We start from the raw sequence: 17,788 nt of genomic DNA on the forward strand, positions 1-17,788 counted from the left end.
GATCTTCCACTGCCTGAGCACTGATTTTTTTTTCTTCCTTTTTTTTTTCTTCTTCCCAGTAGAAAATTGTAGAAAATGATAGGAATTATCTTGGATTAGGATTGCCTAATGTTTGATGAAATGAGAGCCACTTGTTTGTGTTTTTCCACTTCCAAAACTTGCAGTTAGATAAGTGTTTTAAGAAAGCGTCTCAAATTAATTTCAAGTTGCTAGATAACAGCAGCAAAACCAAGCACGTGGTGAAAGTAGCCTTCAGATTTTTTCACTTTCACAATCCCAGAGATGCTGAGGCCGGCAGGGCCCTCTGGAGCCACCCGGTGCCACCCGTGCCCAAGCAGGGACACCCAGAGCAGGGTGCCCAGCACCACGTCCAGGCGGCTGCTGAAGGGCTCCAAGGAGGAGACCCCACAGCCTCTGGGCAGCCTGTGCCAGGGCTCCGTCACCCGCACAGCACAGAAGGGCTCCTGGTGCTCAGGGGGAGCCTCCTGGGGGCCAGGTTGTGCCCAAGGCCTCCTGTCCTGGCACTGGGCACCACTGCACACAGCCTGGCTCCGTCCTCCCTGCTCCCTCCCCTCAGGGATGTACAGGCAGTGATGGGATCCCCTGGGCCTCCTCTTCTCCAGGCTGAGCAGTCCCAGCCCCTTTCCTTCTAGGAGAGCTGCTCCAGGCCCTCCAGCATCATCACGGCCCTTTGCTGCACTCTCTGCAGTAGGCCCAGGTCTCTCTTGTACTGGACACAGTCCTCCAGGTGTGGCCTCATCAATGCTGAGGTCATTCTCAGTTGTGCAGGGTCTAAATGGCAAGAACAAATCTGAAATAAGCTTTTGGAGAGTCTTTTACACCAGGTGATGCCCCCAGCCTGCATTCAGGCATGTTTTGAGATACAAACTCCAGGGCTTGAGCCTTGTCAAACAGGCAAGAGCATCCACTGACCTTTCCTAGCTAGTCTTTTTCTGCTGATGAATAGTCGATAGATGTGGTCAGCTTCGTTACAGGTGTGAATGCCTGCCTTGTAATTTAGCTTCTGGCTAGACTTAACTATTTAGATTTTTCTCTTCAAAGGCTGTTGTCTGCATGCAGATGTAATCCCTAGAATCGGGGTGTTGCCAGCTGCGTGCCACGCACGTCGCTGCTGCTGCCGAGCACTTGTGACCTGTGGGGCTGTAACGGGCCTGTGAGTTACCAGCGATCTCCTAGAGGGCTGTGTAGGACGGGGACCTGCTGGTTTTTGGAGGGATGGGTGGCTCCTTTGGTGCACGCGTGCTATAGTCCCGTGCCGTCTTCAGTGGCAGCTCCCCCACGAGCCGGGGCACCTCCTTCTGCGTGTCTGAATGCGAAACAGAGCCACTTCCCAATCCACCTGGCTGGCTTCATCCTTATCAGGAAGATAAGGAGTAAGGGAGGGCTGAGCCTGCCTCTCCTGTCTGACAGGGCGATGTGAATGCTGTCCTGCTGGTAGGATGCCTGTGGGAGCTCGGGGCTGTGGGCGTGCCAGGAGCGGGGATGACAGCAGAGCTAATTGCTGCGCTGAGGAAATGAAGGCACGAGGAAATTAACGCTGTCTGGAAGGACAGACCTGGTCTTTTGGTCCGTCGTGAGCATGCAAAGTGCTGTGGGGTTTACTGTAAAAGGAAAGGCAACCAGCTCCAGCGAGAATGGGCTGTAGAGGGGCTGTGGTCTTCTCTCAGGCTCTTCTTCCAGAGCTAAAGTTGCTAATAAAAACCATTTTTTTTTTTTTTTTAAAGTCTGTACTAGTGGTACTGATCGTGTGCATCTGACCTGACCTTTGTTATATATCCTGTGGTATTTTGGGCAGAGGGATCTTAAAGGTTAGCAGAACCAACACCTGGCTTTTACACAAAACCGAGGTCTGTGGTTCAGCAGAATTGAAACAGGCCTGCGTGCACGGAGGGAAGCCTCAAAGAGTACATTGTGAATATAGTTCATTTTCAGCTTTTAGTGGTGTACGAGTTCTTGTGCAAGTCCTCTGGAAGCAGAGAAGAGTTGCCCCCTATCAGGGAACTTGCTTCTGGATGCACATAGCGTGTGAAATGCTGAGTTTATCATCTACCACCGTGGAAGCTGGATGTGGTAAATCTGACAAGAGCAAACCAACCTAAACCAAAACATTTTACTTGTTGCATGAAATATTTGGTGCAATTCAAGTGAGGCTTGCTCGTGCCTAACAAAGCAGCCCCCACAGGTTAAGTGGTGGAAGCTGGTGGGGTCAGGACTTGGATGGGTTGAGATACCACGTCTTGAGCAGCACGAGTGTGGTGTTGCTGTCACCCTTCGTTTTCAGGGACAGGAGCGACTTGGGAAGGAAGCGTGGACGTGGCACTGAGGGATGTGGTTTAGTGATGGGGTTGGTAGGGCAGGCTGGTGCTTGGACATGATGATCTCGAAGGTTTCTTCCAACCTAGGTGGTTCCATGACCAGCAGTTACTGCTGCAGCTGGTCAGCACATAAAACGAATGGTCCTGCTCAGGTGCAGGGGGATCCTTAGTGGTTACAAATACCAGAGACTTCTTTTTTTTTTTTTTTTTTATGTAGTTAAGACAGGCACCTTCCAGTCCTTCCAGCTGTGGCGTCCCACAAACAGGAATGGGAAAGGAACCGTGCTTATGGTTTGGGTGAATTTGGGAATTACGTGGTAAAGCACGCACAGAGACTGCAACCTGCTTGTAGCGGCGAGCATCGGCACGTCTCGTGCGCGCCGCCTGGTTTTGGTCTGGTAGGTGGGGCCCAGCAGCAAGCTCCTGACACCAACGCTGCTGCCTGTGGGGCTTTATCTGCAGTTTCTGTGTCGGATCGGGTGCTAGCTGGCAGTCTCTGTGTTAGGAGGCTGTGTTGGAGGCGTCCTTACTTGTTCTCCTGCTTGTGCAAGCATCTTGGTGCTGGTGTACAAATGACCGGTGTGCCAGGCTTCTGCACCTGCCGGTGTGGTGGTGGGTGCCATTTGTTGTAGCTCTGCAGGAGGCTGGAGGAGAGCTCGGGGCACAGAACCTGTACGGAATCACAGAACGGTTTGTGTTGGAAGGGACCCTTGAGTATCATCTGGCTCCAAGCCCCCTGCCACTGGCAGGGACACCTCCCACCAGATCAGGTTGCTCAAAGCCCCATCCGACCCAACAAGGTGCTATTTTACTTTTGGCAACTTGATTCTTCTTGTTTCCCAGCCTCCCCACAAAGAAGAAAGGGAAAGCTTAAATATTTATGATTTGGGGGAAATAGAGTAAGAAGAATCTGAGAGTTGCTGGTATTTTATTCTCACCCAGATGTTTCACACGAGATGGTCCCTTCTTCTGTTGTCATCCCTTTGCTCTCAGGCGTTCCCACCCATACGTAGGTGCGAGGTAGGAGATCTATCATCCAACCTCCTAAACGCTTTTTCTGCTTCCTAGCAGAAGTGCTGACGTGGGTTGGATTCGGCTTGCCAGCACGGCGCGATGGTTTCGTTTGCTGCTGCCCATCGCTCCTGCACCAAACGTCCCGGCATGGGCTGACGTGCCTGTGGTGGTGTCACCCCGGATGACACACCGCCCGCTGTGCATCGCCCTGCTTTGGGTCCACCTCCTGCCAAAATCTCACACCCACTGCTCACCACAGGGAGAAGCGAGCACTCTGTGCTGTACCGGGCCTGCTTGTCTTCGATGCCCAAAGTGCTTGAGGCAGAAAAACGCTCTGCCCGCTGCGGTTGTTGACTTTCTTGGTCCTGCCGTGTGCCAGCTGCTCTCCGGGCATGTAGGCTCCCACCAAACCGGGCAGGAGCTTGGTTTGGTGTGAAGTCACCCCGTGTTTACCGTGGAGGGAGAGCATGCGGTTTGCAGTGCCTCCGCCAGGCACCACCCTGCCTATTACAGAAACTGCTGCATGTCCCCGCTGAGATAAGGGCTCCTTTGTTGCTTGGCTCTCTGGAGATGTCCAGACCTGCCTTCTGCACCAAACCTGAAAGGAAAAAAATAAAACAAAAACAGATAAAGGTGTGGGGAGGTGAGTCACAGAGGAGCGACTGGTTCAGGGCAGGGTTTGGAGCTGTGGCCTGCTCCTCCCTGCAGCCAGCAGGAGCCTGTCCCACCCGTGCCGTGCTGGGGCTCTGGATGCCCAGAGCTGCAGATCTGGATGTTAAGAGCTGAATTTTTGGGTGCTGGGATAAGGGAGAACACGGTGTGTGTGCACCCAGTGACAGTTCGGAGCAAACTCCTGTCAGTGGCTAAGCAACCGCGGCTCTGTTGACGCACGCAGATGCCCAAGTAGAATTGCAGGCGTGTTTTGCTGGTGCCTGGTAGCCAGACCAAGGTTTTGTTTAAAATGTGAAGTAGCACTGTGGGTGGGATTTTCCTGCTGTGATCCATGTAAGTGCCTGTGCTGGAGCTGCAGGAAGCCATGGGGGAGGGAGCAGCGGTGTGAAGAAGGATGTTTGGGGCTACCCTCGGCCTGCTGGCAGTGCAGCCCCCGGTGGAGCAGGTGGATGTGGCCTGGAGGAGGCTGCGGCCCATGGAGAGCCCTTTCCATCATATTTTCTCCCCCTATCCCTTTGAGGAGGGGGTGTGTGAGAGTGGTTGTGGTGGCGCTCAGCTGGGTAAAACCACCCCAGCAGGCCCTGTTTGCTCTCCCATGACCGAGAGCATCGCCGCCCGTGGTTAAGGTGCGAGGGCTGTGCTTGGATGTGCACGTGGGGAAGGGGTGGTGGTTTATAGAGATGTGTGGACATCAGCTTCTTGGTGGTATTGACCTGGATAGGTCCCACATGAGGGTGTCACCTGCTTGTCCAGGATCCAGAGCCAGGAAAGAAGTCTTGAATCACCTCTCTTCTCCCGCTCTGAGCCTGTGCTTTGTGATTTCTCCACAGTTTTTCTCTGGCCAGGGATGGCTCACGGCAGCCGTGCCACCACACCAATGTGTGCAGTTGTAGGATGGAGCCCAAAACCCAGCGTGGGAGAGGAGCCAGGCTGCGGCAGGCATCCAGCTCTTTGCCATGGCGTTACTGCAGCATGCTGTGAAGCGACTTGACTCTTCTGCTCTGCGTAACATGCAGAACTCGTACTTGATTATTTATCTGATGATGTGAGGGAAGTGCTAAGCGAGCAATCTTCTCCCCTGCAGGCTGCATGTGTGGGCTTTTGTTTTTAAGAGGGAGAGAAGAAAGATCTGAAGATACAGCAGCCACTTGATCTGCAGCCGCGCTCTGAGGTGGCTGAACGTTTGCTCTGTTGTGTACACGCTTAGTTTATCAAAAGCCTTATCGCAGAAGGAAATCGGAGAGCAGGCTCATGATTCAAACCGAGCGGGCACAGAGAGCAGGGGAGCCTGGCAGCAGGGAACCCCTGGTCCTGCTGCTCTTTTCATGGCCAAAATCTTGCTCCAAGCTCCCCTAGAGCCCTGCCTGTGTGCCCCCTGGTTTTGGCAAATACACCAGGGGACGTTTTTGTTGTGCAGAGGCTGCAGAGGGCAATGGAAACAGCTGGCTCTGGATGCACCAGGCCTTTTTCTACAGCTCCACCGCCCCGCAGTAATGTCAGGTTTCATTATGCAGCAGGTGGCTTGGGAGGAAAACTGAAAACACGAACCCTAAAGGCTCCCAGCCTGCAAAAGAAGTGAAGAGCCCTGGTGCTCTTTGCATTATATGCAAATGCTCGCTTTTTAAGTGCTGACTTCTGATCTCGGAGTGGCTGGGAGATGGCTGCTCTGTGAAAGTTGCTGCCGTGCTCCTGCTTTTTATTTGCTGTTTGGCAGCTTTGGTGCCTGTCCTGGTGTAGCTGATGGCCTTGAAACCCTTTCCAAAGCTGAATCCTGATGTCCTGAGTGCATCTCCACGCTCTCCTCACCTCTACTTCTCCTCCTTGCATCAATCCCTCCCTTGGCTTCCACAGTAAATGGCATAATGGCCTGAAAGCACAAACCTTTTAAGCAAGGCAGGCCCCTCGTGATTAATAATTTAAGAACATCTCTCAGTACCAGCTCTGGGGGGCATGAGCTGCCTCAGGGGAGGCTCAGGATTTTATTTTTATTTTAATTTTTTTTGCTGCTGCCTGCTCCTATGCAAGCAGGGAAGAGCCGAGAGCCTGTGACAAAATGTTTTTTGGGGGGCAAGGGTGCATCACCTGTGCTGCCCAGTGCCAGCAGCCAGTGAGCATGTTTAGGGGTGATGAGATGCTACAGTGCTGAGATGAAAAGCTGCAAAAAAGTGAGGGGATGACAGCCAGGGAAGGGGCTACAGAGGTAAAAAAGCAATGACATGCACGGAGAGACAGGCCTGGAAGCAAGACCAGAAAGAGGAAGGGAGGATAGATTGGGGAACATGAAGATAAAATGGGCAAACAGCAATGAAGAACCAGGATCTGAGATGTGATTCGACTGGGCTGCCCCTGGGGCTGCTGGATGTTACTCGTGGTGGGGGGTGTCTCTCCCCAGGGGAGGTGGAAACAAAGCCATAGTTTTGTAGAGTGATGATGTAAAAATTAGTAGTGATTGACTAATAAAAATGCTGTCTGGGGGGGAGGCTGAAGTGGATCCATCAAGGAGCACTTTCTGCTTGTTTATTTTAGTGAAGGGAAGGGTCTGCTGCTCCTCTGGGGCCAGGGCTGGGGCATTCCCTGCTGTGTTCCTGCCATGTCCCCAAAAGCCTCTATCCCCCCAAAATCCTTCTCGATTGATTGATTTTTAAAATCAGGACATGGTTTCTGGTGGTGTGACAAAGCACGCAGGGAACCAAACCACTGCTCCTAACACCCGGGTCTGACTTAGCCACCACGGGCAGGCGGCCGGGCGCACAGGATTTTCAGGGCCTGGCCAAACACCAGCCTCACAGCACCCCCCGGGGTGCCTGCGGCCTGTTTTGCATGGCTGCCTGCCAGGATTTGGAATAGGGACACGCTCCTGCCATCACCCAGTCCCTGAGGCGTGTGCTTGGGTTTGGGGCCAGCCCTGCGAAAACACCGGCGGGCGCCGGGCGCTGTTGGATCCGCGGGGGCCGCGCAGCGTCGGGCGGGTTGTGCACCACCAGCTCCCTCCTGGATGAGCCAGAAAACCTGCTTGGGGCTGAGTCACAGCCACCCTGCCCTGCCCAGGCCGTGTCCTTGCTCCTGCCAAGGGGCCTGGGCTGAGGGGATCAACCACTTCTGCCTTAGGGAGGAGCAGAGCAGCCGTAAACAGGCACTGGTGAGCTGAATTACAGGGAGCCCGGTGGGTTAGTGCTGGTTAACCTGCTTGCTCCGAGGGAAATGACTGGGAATCACAAACACTCTCTCCATTTAAATATTACTCATTCGTTTCAGCCTGTTGCGAGAGGGCCAGGCGGGAATGGATGCGGGAGCGAGCGCTGATTAGCGCTAATTGGCACCGCGTGGGCTGGCTGGAGCTCGTGTTCAGCCAGACCTGAAGGCGAGGGACACTGCTGGGTCACAAGGAAGATCCTGTGCCCTCAGCAAGAAGGCTGCCTTCGTTTTAAATACCACGGCCATCGAGCCAGGCACGTGAGATGCTGGGGCCAGGCTGTGATTTGTCTTGTTTGGGTGTCTCTGGTCCAAATTCACTTTGGGCATCAGTCAAAGGCACATCTGAGAATTTCACCTCTCCTCTCCAAGTGCAGCATTACCCCTATTCCAAGTGGCATTACCAGCAAAGCACGGCAACACCAAGCTGTACAGTGGTTCAATAAAGTACACAGTGCAAAATAAGAAGCACAAAACCTTGTTATGCTCCGGCGTAGCACCCAGATCTCTGTCCTGCAAGCTCAGAGGAAGGCCTTTTGCTGGCCACGTCCTCGCTCACCCGAAGACAGAAGCCTGAGCAAAACATCGTGCCTTCCCTCTGTGCCCACCAGCAAATGTCTCCGTGCCAGCCGCCGGTGGCACACACCTGCAGTTTCAGGAGCTGCGGTCGGAAGATGCCTCAGACAGGTTTCAGGCTGAAGCCACAGAAACTGCTTTTTTAAAGTCTTCTTGAATGGAGAAGACAAACAAAGGAATTATTGTTTTGTCTTGCTTGCTGATAGGTGTTTCCTAAAAAAAAAAAGTAGGAATGAAACCAGGCTGAGACAAGTGTATGACCTGCTTGTCCACTTTGGCAAGGCCATTGGTCAGATTTAGTGAGGACCTCCCTGGGCTGGCCACGTGGCTACAGGACTCGTGGAGAAGTCACCATCCAGAGGGAGGAACTGAAGGCAGGAGAGATGCAGCCCTGAGCTAAGAGGAACAGCATCACTTCTGGGACAGGAGGCAAAGCCAGGATGAATCCTCCCTAATTTGTCTGCAAGGAAAAAAAAAGCCTGCAAATTTTAACCACGCTTTCCACAGACATAAAACAGCTGCAGAAATAGGTGTGCTCCTTACTCCAGCATCTCTCTTGTATGAGCTACCTAAATACCAGTTGGTTAAAAGGACATTTATGGACAACCCCACCTAAGTTTCTCCTTCCTGATAGACTTTTCCATCTAAATTTCCTGTATTCCTTATCTACAGTTATCATATCAATTGGTTTAGCTGTAACTGATGTATCTAGAGGTGTTGGCTGTAAAACATTTAGTTGAACACCCAGAATTTACAAGGAGCTAAAGACAACACCAGTCTATTTGACCATTTATGCTGCTTTTTTTTTTTTTTCCCTCTGCAAAAAACAGCTCCTAAAAAAAGCTTTGTCACACTGGAAAAGTGGTGAGTATGCAGTACATGAAGGGATGTTTAAGTACACAGAAGATGCCTGTAATGCCTCTTTAGTCATTTCTAAATGCTAGGCACTTCGAGGAGAGCAGCTTTGCTTGCAGTGCTTCTGCCAACCTGGCAGCCAACAAGGTATGCAATATTTCAGTAGTTTTGAAAATGTGGTTTTAAAAAAATGAAAGTCAGCCTTCCTCCCTCCCGTGGTGTGTCACTGCCCCAGAATTTGCCTTAGGGAGGATCTGGCATGTCACATTTCGTAACTAGAAAGAGGGACCCGACGTCATTTTTGAGGGGTGACAGAATCCCTCGGTTGTTTCTTGTGACCTGTCTGGGGGTGTAGGAAGCACACACCAAAAGTCACTGGAGCAAGCAATTTCAGAGGCAGTTATGAAGTAAACCTGCTTAAAATGCCAGTGAGAATACGTGTACAGTATTTTGCAAAAGATTAAATGAATTTAATTGCTTGTGTTGAACTAATGCAATTCTGCAGTTAGATAAGCTGTTGAGGTATCATTTTTAAACTGGTTTCCCTTGGATTGTATCAAAGTCTGGGAGACTGCTCTAATTTCTGGCTTCCTAACCCTAGACAGAGCTTAAAGGGATGATGCAAAACCACCCCAGCTGGTTTGATGTAACCAGCAGGCTGCAAAACACCAAACTAGTCCTAGTGGGAAGCTGTCCTAGAGCCAGCACACCTTGCCTAGTTATAGGATTTGGTTATAGGATGTTGCAGGGCTCAGTTGCAGGATCAGTTTAGAGGAATGCACCAGCCAAATGTCTTTATTTTGCCTTTAATCAGTGGCAAAGGAAGATCTCATGGGTGTGCAACTAGAGGCTAACACCGTTTATCTCATGGCTTACTCTGCTGCAAGAGGAGGCTGTTTTTGAGAGCAGAAGTCCCCAGGGAGCTACCAGCAGTGCTGGTGGTGGAGGGTGTGCACGTGTGCAGCTCTGTTCCTCCCACCCACAAGTTATAACCATGAAAGTCACCAAAAACATTGAGCTGTATCAATGTCAGCATCACAGGCAGCCAGTGAGGCCCGTGGGGTGCTTAAAGCAAGTAAGCAGTGAGCAAACACTTGGGAGCCTTAAAATCCTCATCTAGTGGGTGAGTCCTCTGACTTCCACTCTTCCCTTGGATCCAAAATGTACACTTATTAATGATGCACAGGGATACCTCCATTTTCAGTTGCAGCTGCACAGTGCCAAGAAACTGGTTTTGCATCTGCCCCTAAAGCTTCCCCCAGCTGGAAAGTGCTTGGTGCTGCAGGAGAAACCTCTTGTGCAGGCACTGCTGTGCTCCTCGGTGAGTTACCACATTTCAGTGCTCGTCTTGCTGTTACTGAGCATCAGCATCATCGTCGAGCGTCATCCAGCACTTACCGAGCCCTCCGCAGCGACTAGGGGGGGTCACTTGATCCCTGCCCAGCCGTTTCATCCTTTAATTCAGGTTAATGCTCCAAAGAAATGCTGTGCTTATCCCCATTGCATAACCACACTTCAGACTGTGCTGCCCAGGGATGTTTCGGTGCCTGCAGACCTTATTTTAGCAGCAGCTGCTGTCGCAACTATTACATTCCTGGTGTCATCGTATTGATTTATTTCATGAATCAAATGGAGACAATTTCTCAATGTTGTAAGACGTAAAAATCTCTGGGCCAGGACCACATTTTATTCACAGTTATTTAAGTCTGTAGCTTATTCTACTTTTTTATTTTCTTTATCTTGCTGTGCTTTCCTCACAAACATGATCTGTAGGGTTTTATAAGAGCTGGCAGTTAACAGAGAGATCATCTTTCTTTTAGACACTTCAAGCGATGCAAGTGGCTACTCACTGAATTTTTAAACCTTTTAAAAAATAAAAGCTCCTGTTGGGAGCCTGTTCCTTTGCATTTGGGTCCAGGTCATGGTGCATGAAAGGAAATGTGAGGCCAGTGGCTGGCAGGATGGCAGAGGGATAGGCAGGGATGCTCGGGGCGAGCTCAGCACTCATCTGCACCTCGCTGGATGGCAGGGACTTGAGTGAGGATGTTTGTAACGCGAGTATGATAATGAGCCATAATTTACGTACTGGTGCTGAGTCAGAGTACATTACAGTGAAAAGATTTCCCTGCAAACATCTTTGCATTTCAGTAAGAATTTGCCTCTGGATTTTGAAAGCCACAGCAGCTGTTGCTGCCAAGCTTGTGGCCTTGCTTGCAGACCTTGCTTTCAATCTGCAAACTCTTACTTTTTTTTTTTTTTTTTTTTTTTCCCAGTACAGATTCCATCAAAGCAAATTGAAGGCTGCTGACAACAGGCTTGCTTTGCTTAGTTACTCTTCCTGGGCCCCTCAGATGTGGTCTGTGACCTCCTGGGGCCCAAAGCTGATCAGGGCCCGCAGCAGAAGACTGCACTCCAAGAGCAGCAGGCTCCTTCTCCATCGGAGGCTGAGTGGGATGGCTGTAAAACACAACAGTCAAGTTGTTGAGATTCACCGAGAAGCTAAATTTACTGCCTTGAAGTTTGCATTGCAAGCATGCCCTGAGCTTTTCCCAGACTGAGATAAGATTTTGTTTTTTTGGAAGGAAGTAGCTTCACATAGCTTCAAGTCTGTGAAGAAAACAGCAAACAGGAAAGAAGAAGAAAGTGTGGGAAGCGATGTTTTATTTCAAAATGGTTAAAGTGTGAATGTGCCCAGTTAAAGGGAGACTGTTTATAAGAGCAGAGAGGGACTAGGAGCACTCAGCCTATGGAGATCCTCCTGTTTTCTCCCCCAGAGTCTGTTCTCGGGTAGCCTACAGCCCCAGCCTTCAGGTGGCAGGGAGAAAGGGATGTTCCTCCTGCTCCTCGTGGGCACAGAAACCCTCACTGCCCTTCGTTGGCCACAGACTATGCCCAGCGGCCCCTCAGACCAGAGGGAGAGCTCTGGTGGCAGCCGTGCCACCTGCACCGGGCCCAGCAGAGCGTGAGGCCTGCCCTCCGTGACGCCTTCCAGGGCCGCTTTTATGCAGCTGGTTTGATCACGGCTGTAGGAAGATAGGAAAACGTGTCATTTCAGACCAGCTAATGAACCCCCATTTTCAGGCCTTGGTCCCTAAAATAGCAGAACAGGAAACATGAGCAACTGGCAGCATCTGAGAGCAAAGGAAAGTGGCTGCTCCGTTCCTTTATGGCCTGTCAGGTATCGGACAATGAAGTGAGAATGTGCTGGGGCAGGCCTGATGAGGTGCTCCTGCTGTCCTGCTATGAGGCTGTTTGTTTTTCCCCTATTTAAAGGTGTCGTTTGTCTTATGATGGATCCTGAAAATACCCCGGGTAACCGAATGCCTGGAGCTGGCCGGGAACCCTCGATAGCGAATTGTTATTGTAAGGTCTGAGAAACCGTTTGACATCTGGAAATTATCCACTTTACAAACATATCCTTTACAAAGAACTAATACTCCCCAGGCTTTGGGAGCGATTTCCAATATACTGCAGGGGGAAAAGCAATCTTTTGCAAAAACAGAGCGACGGAGGATTTTCGCTTACAGCAGCAGCCCTGGCGTGCAGCACCTGGCTGGGTACCGCGGGTGCTCCGACTGCTGCCAGCTGTGTCAGCGAATCCTCCCGGGCTCGCCAGGCAGGGGATGTGCTGCACCCACCCCCGGTCTGCTGAACAGATGGACCCCCGTATCTTCTTGGCTTAAATGATCTCAGTAATTCAGTTCCAGAATGTTCTCTTCGCAATTACCCCGGACAGATATGTTTTATTGCTCTTCAGAAACATTGTTAGATTCTTTTATACCACTCTCATTTTTCATAGTTTAATTGTTTCCAGCCCTCCTTACTGGAATTGAACTAAATATATATCTCGCACGGAAAAAAAAAAAAGTGAAAAAAGGTGTTTCAGACATATGTAGGAAGATGCAACTGAAAGACTGCTTTAAAGTGGTTCCAGTTCTCAATTTTAGCTTGAATAAAGTTTTGAGAAAATCTGAAATGACTTTGCAGTATACTTTGGGGAAGAAGGGAGGAACAAAAGCCATCATTCATAGAAAATCAATGCAGAGGATGGTACAATTTTCTGTTAACTCTTCATTTCAGCCGCTGAGGAACATGTATTGACTGTAGGGTGCCTCCCTGTGCTGTAGGCTCAGGGCAGATGAATTTCCCAAGATATCCACAGAAACCAGAGAGAAACGGCCATCATATGTTAATGAGTAAACGAGTAAATGATTACACCACAAAAAATATTTGTATCTTACATTTGTAAACCACATGTTTCACTGATTCAAAGCATGTGAACCAATGCTGCAACAGCTTTTACCCCCAAAGTGTTGGAACTGGTCCGTGACAGCTCTGTTACAAAACCCCTCATCTAAAAATTAAACCAGATATTGCAGTGTGGAATAGCATTAGGATTCAGGAAAGGCTCATATTTCTGTAGGGGTAATAAGTCTAATAATGACTCTTACTATGAAGAAGCTTTTATTTTTAAAAGACACACGCCCTCCTACTTCAGTGTCCAAGTCAATCTCTTCCTGCAAGTGAGAGTAACATGTCACTTCCAGGAGACAGTAATACACCATGGTAAGCATTATTTTGGATAACCAGCCTCTGGATATAATCTCTTCCTAAATCCTTCTGCATGCGCAAGATCATACCCTGATTACATTGATGTGAAGGTCTTCACAGGAAGGGGCAAGCAGCTATCACAGGCAGCACTCACATCAGTTTGCTCTGCTGAAGCTATCTACATGCTTCTTCTTACCGGCATCCTGAGCAGCCCGCTCTGCCAAGATAAGGAGTTTGATACTAAATTCAATCTTCCTGTCTGGGCTAGCTGCTTCCCCCTTCCTGTGAATGCTGTTTACATCAGCACAGTCAGGAGAGTCCTCCGAGCAGGCAGAGTGCTGACTATCCCAAAGCTTCTCTGCCTTAGCTGAAAGACTGAATTTAATTACTACCATGTACATTTAATTATCTTGTAGTAAGGCCATATTGCTCATATTTAAATAGAGATTGAAAAATTCAGTAGACACTTTATGACTCTCCTACCACCTAGTTAGCATTTTTTCCCTCTCTGTAGACAACCACATTTGAAAATAGATGTATTTAGGGTACTTGGGGCAAGAATATTATGCGTTTGTCTGACCAAGATTAAAATGTCTTCCTCCTCTCTGCCTCCCTGTTCTTTAGTGCAAGCTCCAAGGTTGTAAGGGTTTCAGTTTCACTAAACTCTCATGAAGAACTTCAAGTTCATTTGCCTATATTAGAATAACAGTTATAAACCACTGGCTAACAGGATTTTAGCAGCCCTGAATGAATGTAGCTCATACCTAAAACTTATCACTGGGAAACAGCTTTAAACTGCAAGGAGCCCGTCTCACACTTTTTAGAGGAAAACCCCCAAGCTGAAGCGAGTCGTGTTCAACTCAAATGTCCTTTTAGCACAGCATCCTCGTGCAAACAAACCAGTTCTCTCTGAGGATGTAGTTCCTCTCCCCTGCACTTGGGTCTCATTGTGGAAGTGACCGAGGGCAGAGGATGGGGGTGAATTCACCCCCATTTTTTGGGCCAGACCCCTGGGACTGCAGGTAAGTCATCCCACAAGTCTCCAGGAGGGGACACCTCCCATCCATATGAGGTTTTGTCCTTCCTGTTGGCAAATGTTTTGCAGTCATTTGAACTTCCTCCTGCAGCACACCATTTTTATCTCTTCTATTTAGGTGTGTCCGCTTCAGTTCAGAACTAAACAAACCAACGCAAACTAACAAATCAAAAAATACCCCACCCACAAAACAATACTTATTTCTTGCCTGAAGAAAATGTCTCCACAAAACTTTTCTACATGCAGCTTTTCACAGTATGCCACTCAGCCTTGCTTGTTACTACATTCTCTGCTACAGCTTCTCCTTCAACTCTTTCTCCTATAAGAAGGAAGGAAGGAAGTGAAAAAATGTGAGAGATCACTCACCTATGGTGTAACTAGGCTAAATTTAGATGATACTCACTACCAGCAAAATAAACAAGTTCTAATTTTATGTTTTAATATATATTTGTGCTCTAGTTAAAAGCACCTCAATGCTTCAGACACTGACACTGACTTTGTAACTACAGAAATAGTCCTAACTTCACAGGCTAATGGAGATCATATTTACTTCCATCTACTGACCTACTAAAGAACCTGATGAGAGTTCAAGCTGACAAAATCTTTTAAAATCCACTCTTCATCAAAACGTTATCCATGGTTAACGGCTGATGAACTGCAAGATGCAGGTGTTTGGAAGATTCCCACTGCCATTAGTCAGATGCTGTGTAGCATCTCCCATGCTCCACATTGCTCTCCTACACACAGACAGAAACAATCTTTTGGCATTTCTGAATCTAGGCTTTTTACTATTTTCTTTATAAGACCTGCCATCTTTTCACAACCTGGGCAATGTGCTATATATGTTTTGTATTGGACACTATGAGAGTCTAAATTACACAACCTTTGCTTACAAGAATTGCTTAATGACATTTTTAGGGAAAATTAACTTGGTCTGAATGAAAGGTAAATCCTGGAGGTCCACCATCATATTTGAGAAGTTGTGGCAGTCCAGTGAAGTCCCCTCTGACTGGAAGAAGGGAAAAAATAACCCTAATTTTTAAAAAGGGGAAAAAAAGGAAGACCCAGGGAACTGTCTGTAGGCCAGTCAGTCTCACCTCTGTGCCTGGCAAGATCACGGAGCAGATCCTTCTGGAAACTATGTGAAGGCACATGGAAAATAAGGAGGTGGTTGGTGACAGACAGCATGGCTTCACTAAGGGCAGGTTGTGCCTCACAAATGTGGTGGCCGTCTACAACAGGGTTACAGCATTGGTGGGCAGGGGAATAGCAACTGACATCATCTACCTGGACTTGTGCAAAGCACTTGACACTGTCCCCCATGATATCCTTGTCTCTAAATTGGAGAGACGTGATGGACAGACCACTCGGTGGGTAAGGAACCGGCTGGATGGTCGCACTCAGAGCTGTGGTCAACGGCTCAGTATCCAGGTGGAGATCAGTAACGAGTGGTGTTCCTCAGGGATCACTACAGGGACCAGAACTATCTAACATCTTTGTCAGTGACATGGACAGTGGGATGGAGTGCACCCTCAGCAAGATTGCTGATGACACGAAGCTGTGTGGTGCATCCGTGACACGCTGGAGGGAAGGGCTGCCATCCAGAGGGACCTGGGCAGGCCTGAGAGGTGGGCCTGTGTGAGCCTCGTGAGGTTCAACAAGGCTGAGTGTGAGGTCCTGTGTCTGGGCCAGGGCAATCCCAAGCACAAATACAGGTTGGGAGGAGAATGGACTGAGAGCAGCCCTGAGGAGAAGGATGTGGGGGCGGTGGTGGATAAGAAGCTCAACATGAGCTGGGAACGTGCACTTGCAGCCCAGAAGGCCAGCCGTATCCTGGGCTGCACCAAAAGCAGAGTGGCCAGCAGGGCGAGGGAGGTGATTGTCCCCCTCTGCTTTGCTCTCATGAGACCTCACCTGGAGTGCTGAGGAGCTGGGGAGGTACTGTCAGAAGTGGAGTGATAGGACAAGGAGGAATGGATTAAACTAACAGGAGGTTTAGATTAGATGTTAGGAGGAAATTCTTCACTCAGAGGGTGGTGAGGCCCTGGCACAGGCTGCCCAGAGAAGCTGTGGATGCCCCATCCCTGGAGGTGCTCAAGGCCAGGCTGGATGGGGCTTTGGGCAACCTGAGCTGGTGGGAGGTGTCCCTGCCCATGGCAGGGGGCTGGAACTGGGTGGCCTTTAAGGTCCCTTCCAACACAAACCATTCTGTGGTTCTGTGGTTCTATGATTTAGTTCTTCCACTGTGGTTGCTAGAAGATAACCAAACATACATATGTGTATAGATACACACACACACATATTCTTTAATACGCTTCCTTAGCTAAGGGCTAAAAAAATAACTGCTTCCTTATTAGTTAAGGACCACTTGAGTAATTTGGATGAAATCACACAAAAATCAAGTGAAGTTACCACAGATGTAGCTGTCCCATTTATAATTACACCAATACGAGACAAAAAAAAAAAAAAAAGCCTAAATCGGTTGAACGTAAACCTTCATTATTCTAGGAAAAAAAAAAAAAAAAGTATAAGGTTGTATTAACGAAGCAGAAGTCTGACCTGTAATGCTCAGCGGTGTTGCTCTGCCCTCTACAGACTAGATTGCATAATCACATTTTACCCCCAATGACATCTTTTAAAAGCACATCTAACATAGCAGAATTAAAGTGAATTAATGTGAATTCAACATGCATAGGAGCTACCTTCTAAACACACACTGTAACACTACAAGTCGTAAGATAAGTCAGGAGTACTCGTGAGCCAGTGTTTTCTGTGTTCTTGCCATGTCCATGTTGCACACTTGGTCTGTGAAGTAATTATGGCCTGAATAGCACCAACACCTAGAGTCCAAACTCCAAGTGGCTTATAGGAGATATTTATCACAGAATCACAGAATTTTCTAGGTTGGAAGAGACCTCAAGATCATCGAGTCCAACCTTATGTCTATTACTCTATTGTGTGCTATTCAGCATTTCTTCGTGCTGGAGAAAGAAGATTTATTCTAACTACTGTAATGTAGAGCAAATTCTTGCTGGTACTAAGAAAAGTTTTCTACAGCAAGAGCCAGGGGACAGCAAATGCTGTGATTCCTGGACTGACACTGCAATTTTAAGGGACCAGCATGAAACTAGTGGTAACCTGCCCTGACTGATACTCTAAGGTACCAGCATCCCAGTCCACAGCTTTAGCTGTGTGCCACCTCCCACAGCAATTGGCTCCACCTTCTATCCTAGATAAATGTCCAAGAAAGGTGGTGAGTGCACTTTTATGAACTTGCTGTAATTTAATGTGCTGTCCACATGTTATCTGGTAAAGAATGAGTTATCTGGTAAATCTTTAGCTCACTCACTTCTTAGGTATTTGCTACATCCCCACTGATGTGAGGAAAACAACCATGTACCTACTTGTTTCTTATGATTTGGACAATGTTTTTTTCCGCAGGGGGATTTCATAACCCTTCCAACAGAGAAAACAGGGTCCTGCAGCATCTTCACAAGTCTTCTCTTGGCTAAGAAGAACACATTAGAGTCACAGTTTACAAGAAACACAACTCAGA

Source organism: Aythya ferina (genome assembly GCF_964211825.1).
Source record: "Aythya ferina genome assembly, chromosome: 2".
NCBI lineage: Eukaryota > Metazoa > Chordata > Aves > Anseriformes > Anatidae > Aythya > Aythya ferina.